Genomic DNA, 9,718 nt, shown 5'->3' with positions numbered 1-9,718 from the left:
AGGCCTTTGGGCACATGCATAGGACATGTTCTGGCATTATAGGATGCCCAAAATATAAGAAACACATGAATCTTTTTATCTACATAAAGAACACACAACTCCACTATGTACAGCAGCCTACACTTCCAAAAGTGACTAATGATTTTGGATGCCCAAAGAGAGGCATCTTGGTGGCACCCGATTTCAAATCATGATGCCTGACAGGTGTCTCAAATTGGACACACAAAAGCACTAATACCTTTTGGAAAAAATAGCAGTACACAGTGTGGCTGCGTCTACACTCATGGCTTCTTGCACGAGAAATATGCAAATGAGGCTAGGCGTGGACTATCGCCAAGCCTCGTTTGCATACCTAATGAGCCGCCATTTTTGCAGAAGAGACTCTTGCGCCCGAGAGAGCTATCTACACTGCCCCTTCTTAGGCAAGAAAACCCCTCTTGCGCAATGCCGCTACGCCGATTATTTTCAGGAAGAATGGCATTGCGTAAGAGGGGTTTTCTTGCGCAAGAAGAGGCAGTGTAGACAGCTCATTCTGGCGCAAGAGCCTCTTCTGCAAAAATGGCGGCTCCTTAGGTATGCAAACGAGGCTCGGCGATATTCCACGCTTAGCCTCATTTGCATATTTCTCACGCAAGAAGCCGTGAGTGTAGACATAGCCTGTGTGTGTAGGTGAGTGGATACACTGTGTTAGGGTCACACTCATGCATTATATAGATGTCTGTAGAGCACATATGTGTACGCAGTGTAAGTAACGAATATATGCATGCATTATATAGATGACTCCTGGGCATGCATTTAATGTGTTTATATCAATGACAGTGGTTCTCAACCTGTAGGTTAATCAGCACCCAGCTGTGGCCCAGCTGACAGCCTCGAGGCCATACAAATGTAGTGTATATGTATATGTATGTGGCCAGGTCCATGGCCAGGTCCATCCAAAACATGCAGCCACGTGGGGCACTGTGAAATTTGGGGCACCAAAATTTCATAGTGCCCTAAGAGTTGTATATGGTGTCCAGTGGGCCCTGTCCCCATTCCCTGCTACCCTTCCTCCCACAGGCAGTGCTCAGCCACTACTCACCAAGTGGCGGCAAAGGGAGCAGGGGACAGCCATGTGGCTGGAGAGAAGTTGCAGTTTCACCTTCAGGGTACGTCTAAACTCACCGTCGACGGAGGCATGTAGATTAGACAGATCGGCAGAGGGAAATGAAGCCGCGATTAAAATAATCGCGGCTTCATTGAAATTTAAATGGCTGCCCCACTCTGCTGATCAGCTGTTTGTCGGCAGATCGGGGCAGTCTGGACGCGCCGCGTTGACAAAGAAGCCTTTCTTGATCGGCACAGGTAAACCTGGTTTCACGAGGCATACCTGTGCCGATCAAGAAAGGCTTCTTTGTCGACGTGGCGCATCCAGACTGCCCTGATCTGCCGACAAACAGCTGATCGGCAGAGCGGGGCAGCCATTTAAATTTAAATGAAGCCGCGATTATTTTAATCGCGGCTTCATTTCCCTCTGCCAATCTGTCTAATCTACATGCCTCCATCGACGGAGGCATGTAGTTTAGACGTACCCTTAGAGTGCTGCTTCTCTCCTGCCAGTGGTCTGGCCACTCTCCTCCTTCTCCTGAACCCTTCGGTCCACACTTGTGTTGCTCCCCACTGCCCACACCGGAAACACCGCCACCCATTGCAGCAAATGGTGTCTGATCCAGGAGAACTGGCAACCCTCTAGAAGACCCTTCACAGCTTCTGCCCCCGGAGCTCCACTGCAGAGGGGCTGGCTTCCCCCTGGAGCAGGATGGGTGCAGGTGTTGGGCTGTGACAGCCCCTGCAGGCCCCTGGGCAAGGTGTGTGTGTGGGGAACAGGCTGCACGCTCCTGGAAGGGGTGGGGTCTTGGGTGGAAAGGGTGGCATTGGGGGCACCCAGCCCTCCCAGTGGTTTAAAGTGCACCATGCCAGCCCCCAGGCAGCTCAGCACCCCCCCCCCCCCAGTCCATAGCAGACCAGTCGCCACCACTGCCCCAGTACAAGGGGTGACATGGTGCAAAGGGGCAGCTGTTCCCAGGACAACTGCCCCTTTTGCCCCCTGTGTGGGGGCTGGCAGGTAGGGCGCCAGGGCTGGCAGGGGCAACACACAACACACCCCGGGGTGCAGACGAGTGAGAAACTGAGGGTAGGGGCTGGGCACAGCCTGGCTGGGGGGGGGGGGGGTGCCCACAGGGAACCCTGCCTCGCGGGGGGGGGGGGAACACGTTCTGAGAGGAACGCGCGGGGGGGGGGGGGAGAACACGTTCTGAGAGGCACGCGCGGGGGGGGGGGGGAGAGAACACGTTCTGAGAGGCACGCGCGCGGGGGGGGGTTGTCCCGCGCGAGGGGCGGGGCCAGCTGCCGGCCCTTCTTTCCCGCCCTGCGGCCCGGGCCGCGGCTGGCTCGCTCGCGCCGTCCTCCCCTCCGCGCGCGCGCCTCTCCCCGCCCCTCCCGCAGCGCGTCTCAGCCCCGGGGGCGGCGGGAAGGCGGGCGCCCGCCATGGAGCCCTGAGTCCCGCGGGCAGCAGCCGCCGCCTGGAGCATGGCCCGGCACGGGCGCTAGCGGCCTCCCAGCAGCGCCCGGCGCCGCGCCGCCAGCATGGGGTGCTGATGGGCCGCAGCCCCGACCGGCAACCCCGCGGCAGGGGAGGTGAGTGGCTCGTCCCCACCGGGCCGGGCGCCTTTGTGCGGCTGCAGCGGGCAGCGGGCATGCTCGGGGGGGCGGGTTATGCAACGCCGCCGTGGACAGCGTGCAGCCGGGGATAGCCTGCGAGAGCCGGCCGTCCTCGTGCATGCGTCCCGGCGGGCGGGCGCTCCCCTGCGGCGCTGCAAGGGGCATGCTGGCGGCGTATGGAGGTATTTGTGCTTGCAAACAGCGCGGGCCTGTGTGGCTGTTGACATAGGGAATGCATGCAGCGGGTATGTGGCTGGGAGTAGCATGCATGCCGAGATCCTGGTCTGTTGCAGGATACAGTATCTAGTATTGTTTGGCGATGTAAATCCGCAGTACCCCTATGTCTGTGTGTAGTGTGTGTGTGTGTCTATTGTGTTTGTCTATTGTGTTTACTTCCGTGTTTACAGTATGCACTCACATCCATGTTACAGTTTGTGTAGGTCTTTTTTTTGCAATAATCCTATCTATATCTATATCTATATCTATATCTATATCTATATCTATATCTATATCTATATCTATATCTATATCTATATATCCATTGATTTGTATTGACTGTCAAATGCAATAAAGAAATTAACTGGGTGTATTTCAGTTTGCGTGCAAGTATGCATGCTTTTATCCTCTCTTCCGGTGTGTCACGTTTCTAAATAATCCCGTGTCTGACCAGTCCTGCAAGATATAGGCCAGTCCTGAAAGGTGCTTAGCATCCTCCTCTCCTGCGGGAAACTGAGGGCCCCTAATATGGACTCTTTATTTCTAGGTCCCCAATCTTGAAATAAACTCTGATTTGGAGTACTCTTGCACCTGTGTGGTGTTCCAGTGCAGCCATTAGGACTCCATGGAGGTTCAGGGGGCTACCTGGGCAGAATTCATTTTTGGCATTGGGGGCTTTGATGTTCTAAATCTTGTTCAAACTGGCATAATTCCACTTTATTTGTACCCACTTCTCAGTCCTGTAATTTTACTGCAGATAGGGTATCAAGTATTTCTTGTGCTTTAGCTCTTGTTTTTGTCCATATGATCAGTTGTCCCTAATTCTTTCTGTCTTAGATTGATTACTCTCTAGCAAAAATATGCTTTAAAATACAACTGTGCTATATTTTAAACTCCTGATCTGACTCTAAAATTGTGCAGTCAGGTTTCTTGGATGCTGTTGGTTTTTGTTTGGTGGTTCTTGGTTGGTACCATCAGTTGCAGTGATGGGGACCCCCCATGGAGAGTGTTTTCTTGAAAGATGACTGAATTACTCATGATGTTGTTTCTTGTAATCCTGTCCTAGAAGGGATGAGAGAAACAGATAATGTTGCCCTAGGTTATTTCATGCTAGTGGTTTAAAGAAGCCTTTGCAAAAATTCTCATGATAATTTGCTACCTTAGGCAAAAAATCCATTTCCCCACCTCTTACCCTAATGTTGGAAAACAAAATTAATGATGCTTTATTGCCTGTTTTAAAAAAAAAAATGATTAGTTGCCCTGGGCAGGCAGGATTAATATGGCTGACTTAAACAGTTGCTTTTCAGCTGCTGTGTAGCTCACAATGCCCCTTTCCCTGCATCTCTGACATAGGCACAGTGTTTTGAATTTTTTTAAAAACCCCTATGTATTTAAATTGCACAGAAATCTCTCCGGTTACGTGGTTCTAGTCTTCCCCCTCAAGCTTGGCTAATGTTTTTACTGTCATAGAGTGATGAGTCTGTAGGCTTTTGCAACCTTTAGATTAGTTTATTGCAGTGCTTTATTTACAATTACCTCAGGGATACTTGTATATGGCACTAGGTTTTGTAAGGTATAGCTAGTAGAAGTTTAGCTCTGGGAAAGCAACCACAATATCTTATTCCAGACTTGGGGAAATCTTCTTTGGATTGCTGCCAACAATTATATTTGCTTTTAAAATTGTTCATATGCTTTGAAAATGTGGTGCACAGTTCTGTGCCTTGTTCCGACCTGCTCTGTCTGGAAAAACTGTGGGTTTGAGCTCTGCAGAGCTAATCTGTTGGGAAAGCCAATAGGCGTTGAAACGTTTTGGTGTGTGCACTTTTAATTGCTCTGCACCTCAAATTTGGAATGTTCTCTTAGCTGGGGTTTGGAAGGCCTCATTAAAAGACTCTTCTTAATCTGTTCCTTGTATATTCTTATAGATTCTTGCTTTTTGTGTGTTTGGGATCTAATTTAAAACACCTTCTGAGACATTTGCATGAAATGTTTCTCTGCTAGTATAAATCTATTGGGTTGCTTAAATGCCCTTTCCAAAAATATATTGCACTGTAGCTATTTGAAGAAGTATAGATTGCTCTGCTGCAAGTTAGGGGCTGCTACTCTGTGTCTGTTCCAGCAACTGCTGGAGTACACGCTGGTGAAGGCCTTCAGGGTGGAAAGTCTGTGGGAAGGGAAATAACGCCACAAAACACCTAGGAGTTCCCTTATATTGGGGTGCTGCTTGTCTGGGATGGGGCCAGGCCAAGATGACTCCAGGATATGCACCTTGGGGGGTCTCACAGCAGCAGTTGCTGTTCATGGAGTTTGGGGTGGACATTACAGATTAAAGCAATATCTTATATCCACCTCCTAACAACTGGTAGGAACCATGAAAGAGGAGGGTTGTGGCAATCACACCCTCTCTCCTCTTTTGGGGTGAATCTCTGTGGAGCTTTGCTGGCAGCTAGAGGTTTAATATTGTATACTCTTTGGGCTAGCAAATAACTTTGTTCTGTGTTTGTAAAGTGCCCGGTACAGTGGTGTCCTGGTCCAGGTCTGAAAGCACATAGTGCTGCTGCAGTTCTCTTAACTAAGACACTGACGTTTGCAATGGAAAATTGGGCCTTTGTTTTACAGTTGCTTTTTGAGGGATAGGGAAGGGCAAAAGTGTATGGATTAGGGAAGTAAGTGACTAGTCGACGATCCAATAAGCAAAAATTTATCCAAAAGCAAAAGTCAACACGCTAGTTGACTAGTCTCTCTCTCTCTCTCCCTTCCGTCCCCGTATCTCGTTGCCTCTGTCAGAAAGAGACAGCGAGAAGGGAGTGTTGGGGAGAGCCGGCTGGTTTCCTCCAGCTCTGTGGGAGCGGTGCAGGGGCAGCGTTCTGCCTTTGAAATGTGGCCCTTGTACACTTCAAAGGGAGAACATCACGTGGCCCTTCATCCTTTGAAAGGCAGCAAAAGCCCACCCAGCTGTTGCTACATTTCAAAGTGGAAGTGCTGTTATTGATCAATCGAATAGTTGATTAATTCATTAATCTAATTTTAACATCCTAGTATCGATGGGTTGGTTTGGGTAATGGCTGACTGACTGTATATTTCATAGGAAGTGGGTAAGAATCCAGCCCAGGTTGGAAGGGAAAGGACCCGAAGCTATTGTTTACTAACAGGGTGGCTCGATTTAAATCGCAAAGAGAAAATCATTGATTTTAAATTAAACTTCTCGCTGATATTTCTTCACATTTTTTAATTGTGCAGATCTCATCACTAAAACATGTTCATTTACAGCTAACTCAGTACAGCATTTTACAACATGTAGGAGGGTATACTTTGTGTAACTTTTTAGGTGACTTTTCTTTAGGAAACAGTGCATTATAACCTGCATCATGCTGCTTATGCAGCATCAGTACATTAGGAATGGTAAGAACTAAATCATACACACAAACACAATAACGCTTCTATTTTATTAAACTAAATCTTAAATGTTGCATTTACATCTCTGGAACCGTTGACTTATGGCTGTCCTTGCACTTTAATTTTCCAGTTTTTTTAACTCAAACAGAAAAGCCATCGCAAAATGCAGGACAATGTAGCACTTGAAAGACTAACAAGATGGTTTATTAGATGATGAGCTTTCGTGGGCCAGACCCACTTCCTCAGATCAAATAGTGGAAGAAAGTAGTCACAACCATATATACCAAAGGATACAATTTTAATTGTATCCTTTGGTATATATGGTTGTGACTACTTTCTTCCACTATTTGATCTGAGGAAGTGGGTCTGGCCCACGAAAGCTCATCATCTAATAAACCATCTTGTTAGTCTTTAAAGTGCTACATTGTCCTGCATTTTGCTTCAACTACCCCAGACTAACACGGCTACATTTCTATCACAGAAAAGCCATCATGACAGTAAAGGTCCGATCTCATTAAAACTTCTCCAACTTCTGATTTTCTCCACTTCCAGTTGGATTTTTTTATTCATAGACTAAAAATGAAATACAAGTTTTCCTGCTTTTTCAATTCCCGGTCAGTTTCTTAGCTTTGAATGAATAATGCCAACCGATGAAATTATTATCTATGCCTACAGAGAAAGCTACTGTTGTGAAAAGATGGCTGAGAAACTGTGTTTCAAGATGCCTGGCTAATGATTCCAACCAAACCAGGGGAGTGATTTGGTTCATAACATCAGTAAACATGTTCAGATTAAATGGTTTTGCTCCATAGGATGTAAGCGACTAGTCGACAAACCTAGGCTTATCAGGTAGTTGAGTCACTACTCAGCTAGTTACCTCCTCCCCTGCTGCCTTTGTATCTGAGGCAGCAAGGGAGGGAGCAGGGTGCGAGTGTGGACCGAAGCAGTCTCCACTGGCATGTGTCCAAACTGCTGCGCTTCTCCCTTTGAAATGTACAAGAGCTGCATGCGGCTCTTGTACATTTCAAAGGCAGAAGCACAGCGAGATATTGAACGCCCCCCTTATTGACTATTGAGTAGTCGATAGAAATTCCATTGCCTGCTCGATTAGGCAACATTTAACATCCTTAGCCCTCACCTTTATTATGACTAGCATAACCGATTTTTTTTTTTTTTTTTTTTGAGAAGCTCATGCCATGGCCGCATCATCTTCAGACATTGGGCATCTACCTTTATATCTGGGGTCGAGAATGTTTGCAAGAAAATCAGGCGGTATTAGTGTTTGATCCATCCGCTTCTTTCCTGCCTGCAATTTAACTTTCTGGTGAGGTATTTTTTCCTCGGTGTCTCGAAGTGCCTTCCAAATTTCAACAGCATGGGCAACTCATTAGCAATTTCTCTGAAGTTTGTTTAAAGCTGTGGAACTAGGCTTCAGTATACTGAGCATAAATTCCTGGAGAAGATGTACTTAAGTCTTTGGCTGAAAAGTGCATTAAATAGGCACTGCAGCAGTATGTTAAGGAGCATATTTCTGTTTCTTCTTCTAAATACCTTCTCATCTTTGCCATGTTTGCAGCATTGTTTGTGACAAAACTGTGCATGTGACAGTTGAATTTTTGTTCAGTTGATTACAGCTTTCATTGCCACTTTTTAAATATTCTCTTGCGTGGGCACTTAAAAAACAATAGATATATTGGAAACGAGATGCAACCCAATCTTCTGTTGTCAAACAGGCACATATTACTGAATCATTGTGTACATTGCTTCACCCTTCAAGGCTTAAACTGGCAAATTTCCCCACACTGTTCTTGTTCCTTCTCCTATGTTGTATCTAGTAACTTTCCACCAATGCCTGTTCTACCAGGTGGCATGTAGCCTTGTAAAAACTTAACCATGTCAATGAAGTGTTAAAAAATATGAAAAAGTTAGTTTGTGGCATAAGTGTACCCAGCAATCTTTTTATCTATAGTGTCTTGTATTTGCTGATCCTTACAACAAACCCATCCATGGTGGTATTTTTGCTGGATGATTGAAATATTTTGCTTGCTCCCTATACTCCTTTGTTGTCTGAAATGTATTTAGTTGCAGCACTGCTGCTAAAAGTACTAATGGATTGCTCTGAAGTGGTTGCAGGTAGACTATCACAGTTTCTTATGCTTAAATGAGATCCTGAAACAAAATTAGGGTCTTGGAATGGCTGTCATATGAGGAAAGATTAAAAAGACTGGGACTTTTCAGCTTAGAAAAGAGGAGACTAAGGAAGGATATGATAGCGATCTATTAAAATGACTGGTGTAGAGAAAGTGAATAAGGAAAAGTTGTTGTTCCCATAACACATAAACAAAGGGGTCACCAAATGAAATTAATAGGTAGCAGATTTAAAACAAAAGGAAACATTTCTTCATTCAACACACAGTCAACCACATGCTAGAGGATGTTGTGAAGACCAGGACTTTAACAGGATAAATTCACAGAGGATAGGTCCATCAATATCTGTTAACCAGGATGGGTAGGAATGGTATCCCTAGCCTTTGTCAGAAACGGGAATGAGTGACAGGGGAGGGATCACTTGATTACTTATTCTGTTCATTCCCTCTGGGGCACCTGGCATTGGCCACTGACAGAGGAGAAGCGACGAAGATTCAGACTAACACGGCTACCCCTCTGATACTTGACAGAGGAGAGGATGCTAGGTTAGATGGACCTTTTGGTCTGACCCAGTATGGCCATTCTGATGCTCTTGTATACTAAGATAATGACACCCCAAGGCAACTGGCAACTCTAGACTTCTCTTAACTGCAGCATTCTGTACTCCAGGTGTGGGCAATAAGCTGAAGGCAGTTTGCCAGGGCTAGCCACTGGCAGGGTGCCAGGGCTTTATTTAGCTGCACGTTTGCAGGTGTGGCTGCTTGCAGGACCTGTTGGCTGCAGCTTGCCATTACTGGTCAATGGCAGGCACAGGAAGTGGTGTCCGGGCCACTGTGCACAGCTTGCATTGGCTGGAATAGCAAACAGTGGTGAATGGGAGCTGCAAACATCTCTACCTGTAGATGCATAGGTAGATAAAATACCAGTGGCCCACCAAGGGCTAACCCTGGAGAACTGTATCTGGCCCATTTGCTGCTTCTTGCCCTCTCCTGCTGTGCTGCATACTTGGGTAATAGATTCTAAACCTAGTTAACTAATTAGCTAAGCCAGAAGGATTACCCAAGCTAAACTTCTTTTCTTTTTTAAACTTCTAGGGCATTTAATTGTTAAATCACACTTTTATATTGAAAGGCATAGAAAAGGTGTTGAAGAATTATGCATGGAAAAATGAATTATTTAAGTTACTAGCCGGTTGATTCACATTGTTCAGACATTCACATCTTCATCCACGTTGTTTTCTCCCAATAAGTGGTTTTCC

At 46.3% G+C, this 9,718-nt stretch overlaps 1 protein-coding gene across 1 annotated transcript in view; it reads left to right on the top strand.

Annotated features, from left to right (window-relative positions):
- Positions 1 to 2,416: 2,416 nt before the first annotated feature.
- The window catches only part of CCNI (cyclin I), a 55,432-nt gene continuing 48,130 nt past the window's right edge, over positions 2,417 to 9,718 (top strand). The window contains exon 1 of the mRNA XM_075929449.1: positions 2,417 to 2,676. The gene's annotated coding sequence lies outside the window, so the exon portion shown is untranslated. The remainder of the gene's footprint in view (positions 2,677 to 9,718) is intronic.

Source organism: Pelodiscus sinensis, chromosome 5 (assembly GCF_049634645.1).
Source record: "Pelodiscus sinensis isolate JC-2024 chromosome 5, ASM4963464v1, whole genome shotgun sequence".
Taxonomy (NCBI): Eukaryota; Metazoa; Chordata; order Testudines; family Trionychidae; genus Pelodiscus; species Pelodiscus sinensis.
The sequence above is the reverse complement of the archived record's forward strand: the minus strand, read 5'-3'. Positions and strand labels throughout refer to the sequence as shown.